Source organism: Ambystoma mexicanum, chromosome 10 (assembly GCF_040938575.1).
Source record: "Ambystoma mexicanum isolate Mex_15411 chromosome 10, UKY_AmexF1_1, whole genome shotgun sequence".
Classification (NCBI taxonomy): Eukaryota; Metazoa; Chordata; class Amphibia; order Caudata; family Ambystomatidae; genus Ambystoma; species Ambystoma mexicanum.
In genome coordinates this window covers 328800858-328815969 of record NC_090932.1, presented here as the reverse complement: position 1 = coordinate 328815969, position 15112 = coordinate 328800858, and the positions used below count along the sequence as shown (strand labels likewise).

Sequence of the window (15112 nt, the reverse complement as noted above, 5' to 3'; positions counted from 1 at the left end):
GTCTTTTAAATAAAGGGGTTAGCGACATCTCACATGTAGTTGGCGGCTTACAAAGGAGCATTTAACCCATAATCGAGATATATAGGGAATATCGCCATTCAGCCCAAAAATATCAAGATATGACTTGGTCCATATCGCCCAACCCTAATCAAGCATGCCATTTTGTGCAGGATATTGACAGTGAAATGGGACGCCTCCAAGCTTCCTTCCACTCCAACTACTAACGCCACCCCCCCACACCCCCCCAATCCACTCAATGCAAGGGCTATGGTAGAAGCGAGGTTTCTACCAAAATGTTTTGGCAGAGCACGCCACCCGTGCTCTGTGCCTAAAACATTTTGATCCTTCTGAAGGCTGCGTCTATTTGCTAAACCACTTTCACTGACCGTAGGGAGCATGCACGATCAGACGGAGCAGAAGGACCGTGCATTTCTAATAGGACTAGAGGTGGGCGCGCACCTTCGCTTTCAGAAGACCGCTTTGCCTTTGGGAGTAATAACAGGGCAAGCGAAGGAAACTGTAGAACTTTCCATAAACACAGGATGCCACGTCTTGGGGAGAGCAATTGCAATACCAGCCCTGTTCATCTAATAAGTGGAAGGCCAGGAGGTAGGCAGCACACAAAAAAAGCAAGCAATTGGAGCCGACTGACCAATCTTCATTGCTGACCAGCCCGCAGCATGGCTGCTTTCCAAGGGCGGCTACACGAGAACCCCGGAGATTCTGCATCATTTTTTAAGGATGGACAACATCAGACCCCGAAGATAGCAAGCCCAGGTTAGAAGCAGTGTTACTTCAGGTTCAGACCAAGGCGTGACGGTATGCTACACATCGGGTGGCACCTTACTGGGGCACTTCCCAGTGTACCTCTATGGCTACGATTTCTTGTGCATTCTGTAGCCCTCCCCCTTTGCTTTCAAAGGGGAGACACTCGGGACCCCACCACCACAGCAGGCACACCTGTAAATTAATGCTGTGGTTAGAGATCTCGGCACACTTCAGCCACCCCTAAAATGGCACTGTAGGATAAAGGCCACTTTAAAACTAAAAAGATAACAAGAAAAAAATTGTGTGCGGGTGTCCAACTTTAATAATGTATGGATTAATGCAACTGGTGGCACGCAGAAGGACAGTGCCAGTGGCTACCATTTGATTCAAGCAGCTTGGAAGAGGGCGGAATGCAAGGACCTCGGGACTCTAGGAGCAGAATGGATCACTCTGGCTCAGTCAAACCCAGGAGGATGAACGCATTACGCACCAGACCCTGCAACAGCAGTGACGCGTACTGATACTATAAGGTTTTATCATGCGCGGACTAGAACAGCACCAGGTTTCAAGGCTCCATACAAGCAATGTACAAATGCAGGCCATTCCCTAAGAAGTGATGCCAGTCACAGAAGACGGTGGATTAGAAGGATTCTGTGGCCAGGCGTGTGGGAAAGGAAGTGGCAAAACTGGATCTTTTGAACTAACTTGGCACACACCGAGAACTGCTTGCTTCAGTAAGGTGGCAGTCAGCGTTCACGATGGCAAGCCTCCCCTGTTGCGCGGGCCAGCAGACTGTACACTCCAAAAAGGTTTCCTCAAGAATCAAGCCTTCCCTTTCTTCCAGACAGCTCGGCAATGCTTGGTCCGGAAGGCATTCAGAATCTTTGCTTTCACAGGCCTGGCAAAAGTGAGCTGGGCATAGAAACTAATGCCACGCAGTAGCCGCCGACTACGTGACAGTTACAGCTGAATTAAAAATGCATGGCATGTTGGCGGTCAAATCTCTCACAGGAGACTTGGACTAATACAACAAATTCAGCACAGAGAGACCGGTATTATGAGAACTTTCTGACCTCATCCCATTTAAATACTATAGTGGTAACCTTTGCAACAGCCCCTCTGAGGGGGGGGGGGGGTGTCTGAGGGGTAAGGGGCTGCAGCAGAAAACAGTAAACAGGGAGTCAGTCCCTCTACTATTTCCATGTCGGCGGTGACCAAGGAGTGTGTTCTAGATATTGGAGAGAAGAGGCAAGTGTGTGAATGTGGTGCGGGAAAAGGAGGCTGTGGGGTGGAGTAGTCTGGTGCGAGTTAGAGAGAAGGGGGGCTGTGGCACCAGCCCAATAATAAGGCACCTAGGGGAGAGGAGCAGGTGGCCGGGAGAGGGTGGGTGGTTACACGCCCTCTCCTGGAAGCCAATCTTCTTCTAACAAGTGGACTATAGACACAGGCTAGTTTCACCCAATATGAATTTACTCCGTATTCATTTTACGGGTCAATTGAGTTAATTGCCTAAAATGACCTTATAGGAGTCTTCGGCAGAATTGTGAAGGGACATTTTTAGAGCGTTAAAACAATGCGTTATGGTTACAGTGGGCCAGAAGTGGCCACACCAGCCAATGAGGATACCACAAGGCAACACAATCTGCTCAGATGCGTTCGGACCAAAAAGATTCAAACAAACAAAAATAGCCCCAGCTTTTAAGCAGCACCAAAAAACATACTACCAAAAGCAGTTCCTTGTCTGGGTCGCAAAGTCATTTGAATAACAAACAAAAAATCATTGGAAAAGCTAGTCGCAGCCTTAGTTCATATTCTCCAGTGGAAGCAGTAATTCCGCTAGTCACTGCCTGAAGTAGCAGGCATTCTGACGTCACAATACAATGGGAATACGTTTTTACAGCGAGGTTCTATTGTAATCTTATTACGAGGAACCAATATGCCCCGAGCGGCTGGGCCATTACAGACTCAGTTAATGCCCCGGGGGCCCATAGTTATAGGCCCCGCGGCATTACCAGAGTCGGTAATGGCACTGCCGCGAGGGGCATATAGCCATTAGTACCCGGCCTGCAAGATCTGCGTGACCGGGGCAGTAAAAGCATTTTTTTGCCCCGAAACGCAGCAGCGTTTCGGGACAAAAAAACCAAAAGATCAAGAAAAATGGTGGCCAGGATGGCGGCCATCAGGAGCGGACGCGCTTGGAACAGAAGCACAGCGCGTCCGCTCCCGAAAAAAAAGGCGGCAAGTGGGGTTGAGAGGGCGGAACAAAAATAAACAAAGAAGTACCTGGGTCCCCGGCAGGGGGCGATGGCAGCCTCCAGCTGTGTGGTAGCTGGGAGCGGGTATGGCCCCGCTCTGAGTCTCCACACGGCTGGAGACTGCCATCGTCCCCCACTGGGGACAAAGGAGCAAGAAGGTAAGTGGGGTGGGGAGGCAGGGAGGAAAGGGAAATAAAAAAAATGAATAATAAGCCTTACCCGAGTGCCCGGCGGGGAGCGAAGGTAGCCTCTCAGCCGTGGGGAGGCTCGGAGTGGGGATGGACCCGGTTGGAGCCTCCGCATTGGCTGAGGTGCTGCCACGCCCCCCGCCGGGGACAATGGCAGTGGAATCCCAACAAAGTGATTCCCGGCCGGGTAATGCCTTGGCGAGGGCCAATCAGAATGGTTCTTTCATTCTGATTGCACCCTCGCCAGGTACTAATAAGAATAATACAGACAGGTAGCATGGTCCCAACATGGAGTAAGAATAGAACTGCTGTGGCGTATCAGCAGTTCTGCACATCTTTGACCTTCGCGAGCCAAAGAAGGGATTAAGGGGTTCTTTCCAATGCATGAGGCCCGGAGCGGAGGTGAATTCATGCCAGCCAGAAATGTAGAACAAACAAATACGCACACTGTGCATTTGCTTTTCCATACAATCCCGCTGGGAGGGAGGGAGGGTGGAGAGAATTTAAAAAAAAAAAAAAAAAACACACACATTGGTCACCAGCTCTATATTCTCAAATCATACCCGACTTCCTGGAGTACATAGAACAGGCACAGGGAAATCCATGTGCAAAAATAAATAAATCTACTCGCGCTAAAAACCCGCTCTAAATTACACAACAGACTTTCTGAAGTGACTCAACGCCCGACTGACCCCCCCTTCCCCCGGTACACACACACACTTCCGCACAGTGCCCATTAAGCCTCAACTACTTCCTGTCCAGAGAGCCACTTGGGGCCTTACTTAAGGGTTATGGCAGAAATCGCCAGAGAGGAAGGCAGGCGGGAGCAGAAACAGCCAGCTGCTTCCACACAACATGAAGTGGGGGTGGAGTGAACTGCACGGCTGGAGCCGAGAACCAGGCCCGATCCCTACGAAGCAGCAACAGCACACTGCCTCTGGTACAAGAGTTCACCCCCCCCCCATCAGTGATGAAAAGCACACATCTTGCAGCAGAGAAAGAGTGAATTGGACCATAGGCTTGCATTAACTTGGCTATTAGACCAGGCTAGAGAACTCGCTTTTACATATTGTTGGCTAAAGAAAAATCAAACTTCCCACTTAAATGTGGAGAGTCTATATCCATGTTCCATGTCTCAATGCAGCAGAGCCTGAGTGCTGTGCTGCCAACAGATGCCACATTTTATGAAGATGCTTGCATTAAGTACACTTTGAAACAAACGTTCAACAAATGTAAACACACCTTTGATATAGAAATACCCACGTACCAAATTAAAGGCAAGGTGAATCGGAGGGAAAACCAGCATTGGCAATTCCAACAGATGGGCGGGCTTGTGTAGGCATGGGAAAGGCACAACAAATAGTCTTGGCAATGAACCATGCAGTTTGTTTTGTCTGCCGGACTATGGCTTGAGACCCCCAGAGCAGGTCAACTTCTGACAACACCAGCATAAAAAATTAAAATCAACCCCGGACTGCACTTGTGCTGCATTTCTCTTACGACTCTACCATTACACTGTAGTACTACCACACAACTTTGACCAATGTCTCTTGGTCGCAGAGCTTCCAATGCAGTATAGTGGAGGGGTCCATTAGGATTTGGCCCAGGTGGGGGCGGTAGGGGGCGAGCCAAACATCAAACCACATTGTAATGTTAGCACTAGAAAACCCGACCTTAGAGGGAGCAATATAGGAGACCCAGGGGAAACCAAGGAGTCAAATTATTTAATATTTGCACAAGGCAGTTAGCCCATGGGTTGGGTCTTGTGTGGTTTTCTCTTGGGGAGTTTAGCGATGTGTGCTCCTGAGGGGGTCCATTGTGATACTCCTACTCTGGGGGCTGTGCAATGAGGGGGGCTTTTGTGATTGCACAATGGAGTTTACCCAGGATGCTTGGAATGCAACTATCCTTTCTAACCCACTTCAATTCCTGTTCTCCACCATGCAATTAGATCCAGGGTAAATCCAATAGGCACGCATCAACTAAACACGAAGGCCAACATGCCTTCATCATTCCTACCAACCAGAAAATGAAGCCCTTCATCCCAGCAAACCACTTCAGATCTACAGTCCAAGCTCCACTGGTTGGCCTTCCGGAGATTACCCAGGCAGCCAGCGATGTGTCTTGCATGCTGCAGCATGGATTCAAAGGATTCTACAAATTCGACCACATTACTCAAAGGACAACCTGAAAAGAACCGCAGACTAAGGGCTGCGCCGCTCTCATCTCCTTGACCTCTGAACAGCCGCCAACACCTATACCACTCCATCCTCACGAACAGACTCTTTGAGCTCGGCATAAGGGATTCTGCCCTCAGTTGGAAATCCTCTTTCCTCAGACTGCTCCAAATGATCTGCCTGGCTCCCTTCTCCTTGACCACCCCCCCCACAGTCCCACATGGAGTTTTGTAGGGAGCATGCCCCCCACCTTTCAACCTCTAGCTTGTGCCCCTCCCAAAGCTCATCCGTTCCCACAATCTTACCTGTTACAACTATGCGGATGACACCCAGATCATCCTCAAGATTCCCAACACCCCATCCTTGCCCCACCCAGACCTCACACCCTGACTCTCAGACATTGATCTCTGGATGACAATCACCTGCTTCTCGACCCTGGAAAAAATACAAAATCCTAATCTGCCGCCAAACAGCTCATCTTCTCCAACCAATCCTTTGGGTGCAGTCATTAGGTCCCACCCCTCCCGCACCCACTGCATTCCCTTATGTCAAAAACCTAGGATGCAAGTTTAGCTCAGACCTGACCCTTTCCTGCCACATCAACAGTCTCCAGATTGTGCACTCTCCACAAGTGGATTCCCCACCAGCCCCATCTCTCGTACCCCTATAGCGTTCTCGCAATAATCCTCTTGTGCCTAGACTACTCCAACTCCCTCTACCTAGGGGTTCCCACATACCAACTGAGAAAGCTCCAATGAGTTCAAAAAGCTGCAGCAAGGCTCCTCCTCACCCCCCCCCTCGAGAACACATCTCTCCACGCTCAGACCACTCCACTGGCTGCTGATCAGTTGACGGGCCTCTTTCAAGGCCAGGTGCATTACACACCGCGCCATCCACAAGAAAGGTACGGAATTTCTCCAAAACAAGCTCTGCCGTTACCACCCCACCAGAAACATCAGATCAGGTTCTGCACACCTTCTGGTAGGCCCCCTTTTTTTAAGTTCTCCAGATTAGGAGGCACCTGCTTCTCAGTGCTTGCACCAACATTCTGGAAATAATGCCCCTTGTGCTCTGTCTCACTGGGCCTTCAGGAAAGCCCTCAAAACATGGCTATTACAGCCACACCCCCATCCGTCCAACCTCTCGATCCTCCCCTGCACCCACCATCCGCCTATCACACACCCGTCTCAATCAGCAGTCCCGCATCGCCCCCCCCCCCCTCAAATCCTCCCTGCTCCAACCCCGATCTGTCCTTCTCAGCCACTAGTCTCCTCTTCCTCAAAAAGTCTGGTTTCGGCCCTCCAGCCTTCCGTGGGGAATGCCAAACACTCATGGAGGACCCAGGTAGTCACTTCACCGACTAGCACCTAGAACAAAGCCTGACAGTAGGCCGGACAATGCACCCATATGGGCTGGGAGGCTAACGTATAGCACAATGCACCTTGTGAATATCAAGCTGATTGCGCCGAAATAGGACAACCAAGCACCCCCTACCTAGGCCGGGCGGCCGTACATAATCATGAAACGGAGTCCTTGTTCGCACACTAGAAGTAACTAGAGAGAAATTCCCTTCTCTAGAACCTCGGAGGGCGAGTATTATGAACTGAAGCACTTAAATCTCATGTGAGACCCAGGTGCAAATAGCCGGAACCCAAGAATCAATCATTGTTTTTTGTACTATTAATCCGTCTCTCCCCTTGCAGCTCAGTGGAAGGCATGGACTCGCTCCGCACACCATGCACACACAAAAGACAAAAACTCCTGCACATCACCTCTGCCATGAGAATGAAGTTACTTTTAACGATTAAAATTTGAACTGAAGCTTCCCACATAATCTGTTGCTTTAAACACAACCCCTGCCCCCGTAATCCATAGTATCCCTCCGCAGTGTCCATACAAACTCCATTTAGACAGGGGAGACTACCAGGTGTTGGCCACCCTCGCATACCTATATTGGCTGAAATGCACACATGCATAATATCACCTCCCAAACCATTCCCAAATTTCTCAACCCCAGCCCATCCGAGGGCGCAATACCAAAAGCGCTTAGGGACCAGAATTATGGTGAAAGGCGCTATATAACAAATGACAAAATGAATGAATCAATTACACGAAAGAGGGACTAGAACAGGTGTATTAAAAGTGCATACTTGTTTACAAGTTACTTTATTTTTAGAAGGACCAACAAAAAAGGAATCTATAAATATAACATGCAGCTTTTTTTTCTCCTTAAAGTTATTGCAACTAAACAATACAATCATGGTCTAGAAATGAAATGCTCGTAAGGAAAAGGAAACCGCGACTCGCGTTCTGCCAGGCGCTATATAAAATGCCACGCAACTCAACTGCCTTGCTCATGTCCCAGGGCACTTTAGGCTGCCTGGGATCTTGGCACGCGCATGGTAAAACTGTGCTTTGCAGGAGAAGGACAGTTTACCAACATTTTCAGTCGCGAGTGTTTAAAAAAGGTACGCATTTAATGCCATTCGAGTGCGCGCGCTCTTGGAGAGGCAGAGGCACCCCTTCTGTGACGCAGCTTGGCTGAGGGGCCGCGAATGTGAGAATAAGAGGCCGGAAATGGAGCAAGCAGGCCGTTTTCGGTGCCCCCCCCCCTCCCCGTGTTGGTTTTTCCAGCCATATCTTCCGCATCTGAGACCTCGGAGGCCAGTGCGAGCACGGCCTTGGCAGAGGAGCTAGGGTGGCGCGAGGCTGGGCCTGCTCTGGTGAATGCTTCCGCTGTTTTCTGTCGAGGGAACGGGCCGCTGCCAGCAGCCACCTGGCTGGGAGGCGACGCCCCCCAACCCCCATAGTGTTCCTGCATTCCAGGCATCGCGAGCCTTGGCCCTGCGTTCCTCGGAGGCCCAATGTTTGGACTCCTGCTGAACGGAAAACCACGCGAGGGCACAGAGGAGCGGCGGAAACCGCCGTTACCACATCCTGGCCCAGCGCACCGCGCTTCTGGGGCCTGCTGCTCTGGGCAGGGGGGGGGGGGGGTGGACATATTCTGGTGTAATGCAATCTCGACGCTAACTCGAGCCAAACGGCTTAACAATAATAAAACACAGATCGGTTGACACGCTACCTCGGGCCCCCAGGCACCACGATTCATGTCTAAAAAGTCAATCTCGAAACAGTTATTGACTTTGAGGTAATTAAGCTCCTCGCTGAAATACCTCGCTCTCCATGGAAACAGTGGTGCTCAAAGACAGGGGATTTCGTGGACAAGCGACACAACAACGAGCAGGCCCTTGGTTTTAGAATTCAGCACCTTCGCATCGCACTACGAAATATCAACCTGCCAGAGCCATACATCTTCAAATGCTCCCTAAACGAGGCCCAATTCTGCACTCTACTGCTCCCATAGCCACACGCGCGCTTACTTCCAGGAACCAATAGCAGCGTAGAGAATGCTCCGCGGTAGCGCCATGACACTGGATCCAAGGCCCCGATGACTTCTAAGAAAGCTACCAACGTGAAATCCCCCTTTCCAACTGCGAGGAGCGCAACCCCTGCCATTTTGTCAGCATTGCTTGCATGCGACTCAGCAAGGAAAGCAGCACTGGGTTTTTGCTGGCGGTATGTGCGAAACCGGATGTGCAAATGAGCGCAGGCTTGAAGTACCAGATTCCTGCAAGCTGGTGCGGTTCCATGGGGTTTTGTGGCCATGACACTGGAGATGTGCTTTGTCCAGAGGGGAGAACCAAAGGTATTTTGAAGGGCAGCCCTGCGAGATAGGGTAGCTGCTGGCATAGTGTAGGGGTGTGACAGTTTCTGGGGCGAACTCTGGGGTTGCTTCATCAAGGTGAACGCGCTTCAGCAGGCGGAAAACTCACTGAGCCGCTGCATGCATGTGTAGTCTGAGGGTGTGGGAGAGGACGAGTTTTTAGTTGAAGAGGGGATTCTAGATTAGGAAAAGGGATTCTAGACAAGACTGAGTCTAAAAAATAAATTAAAAAAAAAAATCGCTCAAACTGCAGGGGACTCCAAGAGTCGAACTGTGAATCTTGACTTGCAACTAGCAAGAGCAACCCGCTCTATAAAATAACTGTCGCATAGAAGAAAGCTTTCTCCATTCACTTGGGAACGGCAGACTGCGTTTTAGGCTACACTGTTGGTTAGTTGGCAAGATCCAAACCTAGCTTTCCCACAATATCGTCTCATTACGGAAATAAAGTGCAAAGTTATCGGCTGGACCGAGGGATCCAACATTTACGTGGACGCATCCCATACGGGCTTAGGATACGCTCTTCACCATACACTGGGCACATAATGACAACAAAATGGAATGAACTGCACACGTTTGCACGCATGGTTAGTAAGTTCAGAGCTTTGGAACGCCAAAGCGCCCGCCCCCCCAGGCCACCCCAAACGGTAATGAGCTACTCGCATTCAAAGCGTCCTTAATTCATACACAGTCGAAAGTCATCCCAGACGCAGCGTTAAGAGAGCAAGACACACTCCTCGCAGCCTGGCAATCCAACATGTGGCTTTCCATCACCAGAAATGGCCAAGGGAGGTGGCAATCCAGGGACATCCATCCCATTCTCAAATCATGATGCAATAGGGACACCCATTTTCTCCCCCACATCTGCCAAGCAGGGGTCACCCATCACATCCCCAACACACAGTGACTTCGCCGCAACACCATTCAGAACAGACTTTCTCCATGTCGCCTTTGCGCCCCATTCAACCTATCGCTGAACAGAGAGCAAGAGGAAGGCTGGCGGCCTTACTAAAGGATTTAGCAAAGGCAACATTGACATCTCTGTGGAAACCACTGGGCCTGCCAAGTGGCAATGCCCTCCCCCCCCCCCACCCCTTCAGCTTGTGGCAACCAAGAAAGACCAACACAAATGAATGGACATCACTGTAAAATGGTTTATGCGCCCATAGTTATGTTAATGTTAAAGGATATTTGTACCGCGCACTATCACCACCGGAGTGGTCCCCTGGCGGTCTAGCGGCTCTGGAAGAGGGGGGAGTTAGTGGGGAGAATCTGGATAAGTGCAAGAGACCAGTGATTTGCTATTGGCAGCCTCAGCCCGGTGGGTCCGTTGGCTGTGCTTGGGGTGTTTTACGGTCCGTAGTCATTGTGCGCTGTTGTGCAAGTCTATGTGCGGTTTGTTTTGTTGTTGCAGTGTAGTGAAGTTTGTGCAGATTGCTGCGTATTAGGGTTGTGGTTGGTTAGAGTTTGAGCAGTATATGCAGGGATGAGATTGTTAGTGCATTGGTTAGTTGGCCTTTCTGTCCTTGCAATTGTGTCTAGGTGCAACGCTTGCTAATTTGAAAATTCTGTCTAGATGTGAGGAAGGCTAGTGATCAGGATTCCATTCGGGTGTTGCACTTGTCATCATTCACTGTTTCATCCAAGTGTGGCGCATGCTAACATTCACATTTCTATCTAGATGTGACGCAGGCTAAAGTCATGAGTTCCATCTAAGTGAGGTACATGCCAACATTCATAATCCTGTATAGATGCGAGACAGACTAAAGTCACGAATTCCATCTACATGTGGTATGGCAGTGTACCATTTTAATTGATGAGACATTCGGCATAAAAAAAACAGCGCGTTGTGCTGTGCACGATGCATTATCCAGAATAGGCAACTATTCAGACTTAACGATAACCCAAGGACTGCGTGTGGCCAATGGAGAATCCATCGAAGTGTCCCCTGCCTGCCATTTCAGAGGGCTCCGTCGGCTCCGAGTCCGAGACCACAGGATTCTTTGCCAAACATGCTCCTAACAAGCAAGATTCCAGGGTGGCCCATTTGTCTCCTCAATGAGAAGGCTGTCCAAGGAGCCAATTAACATCGAAGCAGGTCACGGCATCCATTGTCTCTTGAACTGCAATCAAGCTGAGCCCCAATGAGAACAATGGGAGGCCTTCAAGCAGCTCCCAGGCAGCTGCCATGTCCGAGCCAGCCAATGCTTCACTCATTTTAATGCGATTACCCAGTAACCTTGCCAGTGGTACCCAGTAACCACACCAACATAATGACATGGGGAAATACTCAAGCATCAGCGCCCCCCCTCTGTCCGCCCCCCAAGTGGGCCACTACAGCTGCTGGCAGTGACCTAAATCAGCAGTCATCACCTTTTCCATACTTTGTGCTCGACTGCCATTTGTGTTCACAATTTTCTTTATGACAAAGCTCGGCCTTTACACCTTTTTTTTAACTTTTTTTTTTAAAAAAGTTACATGTTTGTGTTACTTCTTTCTAGAATACCGAGGCCTTCTGATGTGGTCCAAATACGAACACCTTCCTCCTCCCAAATACAAAAACAGGTGTTTTGGGAGACTGTCCCCAAGCCACAAAAACAACGCATTACCACAATCTCCGGATCGATGGCCAATGCACGAGTCCTCTGTAAATGACACCCTCACCAAGGCCAGGTCACAGGGAAGCACAACCAACACACCACACACCCCCTCTGTTCTGAACCACATGAATAAATGAGCCAAACCTACACACTTCATATGCTCTACAGAAACTCCCCCCTCCCCAATCCCACACAAGCCCTTCCTTGTCCGATTCGATTTAGACATCCCTGCTCGAAGGCTTTCTGCGATTTACTCAATTTCTGCTGACATCAACTCTCAATGCCATTTGCATCCTCCATCTCCTTCTGCCATAACTGCAATACGCCTAAACCTCCCCCGCCCGCCCCACAACCCCACATCCTAGCTACATATTTAGTAAACTGCACACGCTAAGTTCTTTCAAATTATCCATTTACAAAAAAAACACTTAGTTGAAGGAAATTTCAATAGGAGAGAGACTGTGGTGGGTAGAGAGGCAGGGATTTGGGTTTCTATTTTGCAACAGGGCAATGACTCCTCAAGGTGAACAAATGATGTACTGGGGGGGAGAGGGGACTACTCTCATTTCGTTCACATTTTGGACCTCACATACAATCCTAGATGGCTGAATGCAGCCGGGAATTCTGGTTTCCATAACTACTCTATATGAGGTCTATTCAAATACAAGAAACATGCATGGTGGAATCCTTTGCAAATGGATTGGCCAAGCTAAAAACCAGACCTGGTGTGGCCATCAAAGACCACAAGCACATCCCAGATCTTACACCAACACAGTGACTTCAACTGGGGGCCTACAGTACATCAAAAAAGGAAGAGCTGCGACAGGGGTCTTAAACTGGCCAAACGTTACAACGCAGCCACGCTAGCGAGGGCCATTTGGCTTTGGGCATTAGCTACAAGTTTCTCCTAAAACCCAGATTTCCAAAAAGTTGATTTGGCAGGGGAAAAGAGATAACCCTAGGCCTGGATTTAAAAGCAAACCTGCCCATTAAAAAAATGTCAACATTTACCAGAGTCGAATGCTTGCACAGGAAAGCCTTATGAGCTCACCACAGTGTCAGGCGTTGGGAATGCACTGGGCGAAGTCATTCTTGCCATGCGTTCCAAGTGCCATCTGCAAAAGGCTGTTCACTGGCTCCCATATTTCCAAAAGGTGCATGAACTAGATGCTTGCGTAAGGGGATGGGGGTGCCAGCCAATCAGGTTAGCTTGCCAGCATAACAGATGGATGACAACCCTTTGATTGGAAGAACCAATCATTACACAGGGAACCAACCAGACTCAACCAAAATCACTTTCCAAGTCTGTGTGGCGTTGGGACCCAGAAGCCATAATTGTAACTCTATTAAGAGGGTTAATTCCATATATTGGGAACCCTATGTACCAGGCAAGTTTTAAATGTAACCCCTTTTTGAGACACCTTAACCCGGACACAGCAGTATGGGTGACCAGTGTGGAGATTTAACACATGCAACTACAATTTCTAATAACATTCTCTATAAAAAAAATATATAATTATTTGATACCGCTCTTTCCACTCCTAGGAGCAGATCCGCATCTTAAGACCAGCTTCATGCTAGGCCAATGAGCTGTCCATTAGACCTCCGTTAACGGGGACAATAAGTGCCGGGGGTCAGCTGGGAGCATGGCACGAGCGTCAGCTGCCACCTTTGTCTGGCTGCTTTTCACACTAAGTTTAAACTCCTCGTTCTAGCAGAGCTAATCACAAAGAGGGCTACAACAACTCCCAATATCTGGAGGAATCAGCCAGGGGTTCAATCGTTGCCATCGTTTATTTGTTAAATAAATACCATTGAGCAGGAAGCAAACACCACTTTCCCGCTGTGATAACGTAGTGCATCTTCCCGAACAAACAGACCAGTGGTCACAGACTCCTCTAATCCACCACAAACAATATCTAAAGTGGCCAAGATAAGACGGTCTCCAGTCAGAAAAATACCGATTGTAATATTGGGGGTATGGAAGGGTCTTCTGAAAGCTCGGGAACTGGAGCGTCTCATGGGAGTGTCTGAAAAAAGCCTCGACAGTCCTCCCCCATTAGGGTACACTGTCCACCACAAGACAAACACGCGGGTCTGTCCGGTGACTGGTCAGAGGTGCTCGCAGGGACACTGCTGACCCTGCCTGCACATAGCAGCACGCCGGGCACGCCCTTGTCGGCTCCATTTTGTTTACCTTCCTCAGTCCGCCTGACAGCATCCCCTCTTCTGAGATTGGCAGACTATGGCTCATGGGAACGCCTGCTTATCCTGCAAATAGAAGTTTCTATAGACGGAGAGGTGAAGCGCCCCTCAGGATCTGGGAGTTGCTCTACAAACATGGCTGCCTATTCATCAGATTGCAAAGGTCGGGCAAGCCCCTTTGGGAGGTCTAGTAATGAGTAAACACCCTGGCGGCGAGGGAACATGGACAGCCCCCTTTGTTCTGCCTCTCTACTACTCCCCATACTCAATGCTTCATTTGGAGGGTAACCACATGTGCAGTGGCCTTCTTGTCTCAACAAAAATCATACCCAATCATTCCCAATCAAGTAACCAACCAGTGTAAACTTAAAACTGAAAATCTTGTCACTTTTGTGCTCTCGTAGTCTCATCTTTGGGTCATACTGCCCACAGCCAATAGGTACACTTCCTCCCGTCAGCCATCTTCAGATTTGGCAATCTCACGTGAGTGGCAGTAAGAGCCAAAAAGACGAGCCATGCGGGGTAGGTGGAAGGGTTGCATGTGAATCTATGAAAGCTACCAATGCTGGTTAACCAGCGTTCCAGGCAAGTAACTTATTCCATTTCGAGCAATGGATCTCTCATAGATTTACATGCTGTGAATGGGTTACAAAAGCAGCATAACACTACATATGGGCGGAGGCAAGCTCCCAGCATAACTTCCCTCTGGAGACACACTAACTTCATGCAAAAAGGCTCTGCAGAACCGACTGGCGGACTCTAGAGTCTTCTGCAAAATCTGCTGACACAGTAGAACCGGGTGAATGCATGCACCGATCTCCAGGTGTCTGCCCGGCAAATGTCAGGTAGCGCAATTCAGAGTAAAGCAGTAGTTGCAGCCACTGTGGAGAGCGCCCGGGGCTTGAAGGGAAACGGTCTGCCAGCCTGTTGATGGCAGAATGAATTGCAGGTTGCAATCCATCTTCAAGTGGGGGACTTCGAAAGAGCCTTCCCATGGCCAGAAGGTCCAAATGAGAAAGATCCGTAGTACGGAATGACTTAGTACATGCCATGTAGTACGAGGGCACACACTACATCCAGCGTGTGAAGTGTTTGCTCCGCTGGAGACAGTGTGCCAAAGAATACTGACAAAACCACTTGTTGATTGACATGGAAAGAGGACTGTGGCATAAAGGTCAAGTTAGTACGTAGAATA

The 15112-nt window shown here is 49.4% G+C and overlaps 1 protein-coding gene across 4 annotated transcripts in view; it reads right to left on the bottom strand.

Moving 5' to 3' along the window:
• FGFR1 (fibroblast growth factor receptor 1) overlaps positions 1-15112 on the bottom strand; it is a 140152-nt gene that overhangs the window by 35097 nt on the left and 89943 nt on the right. The gene's annotated exons all lie outside the window — the stretch shown is intronic.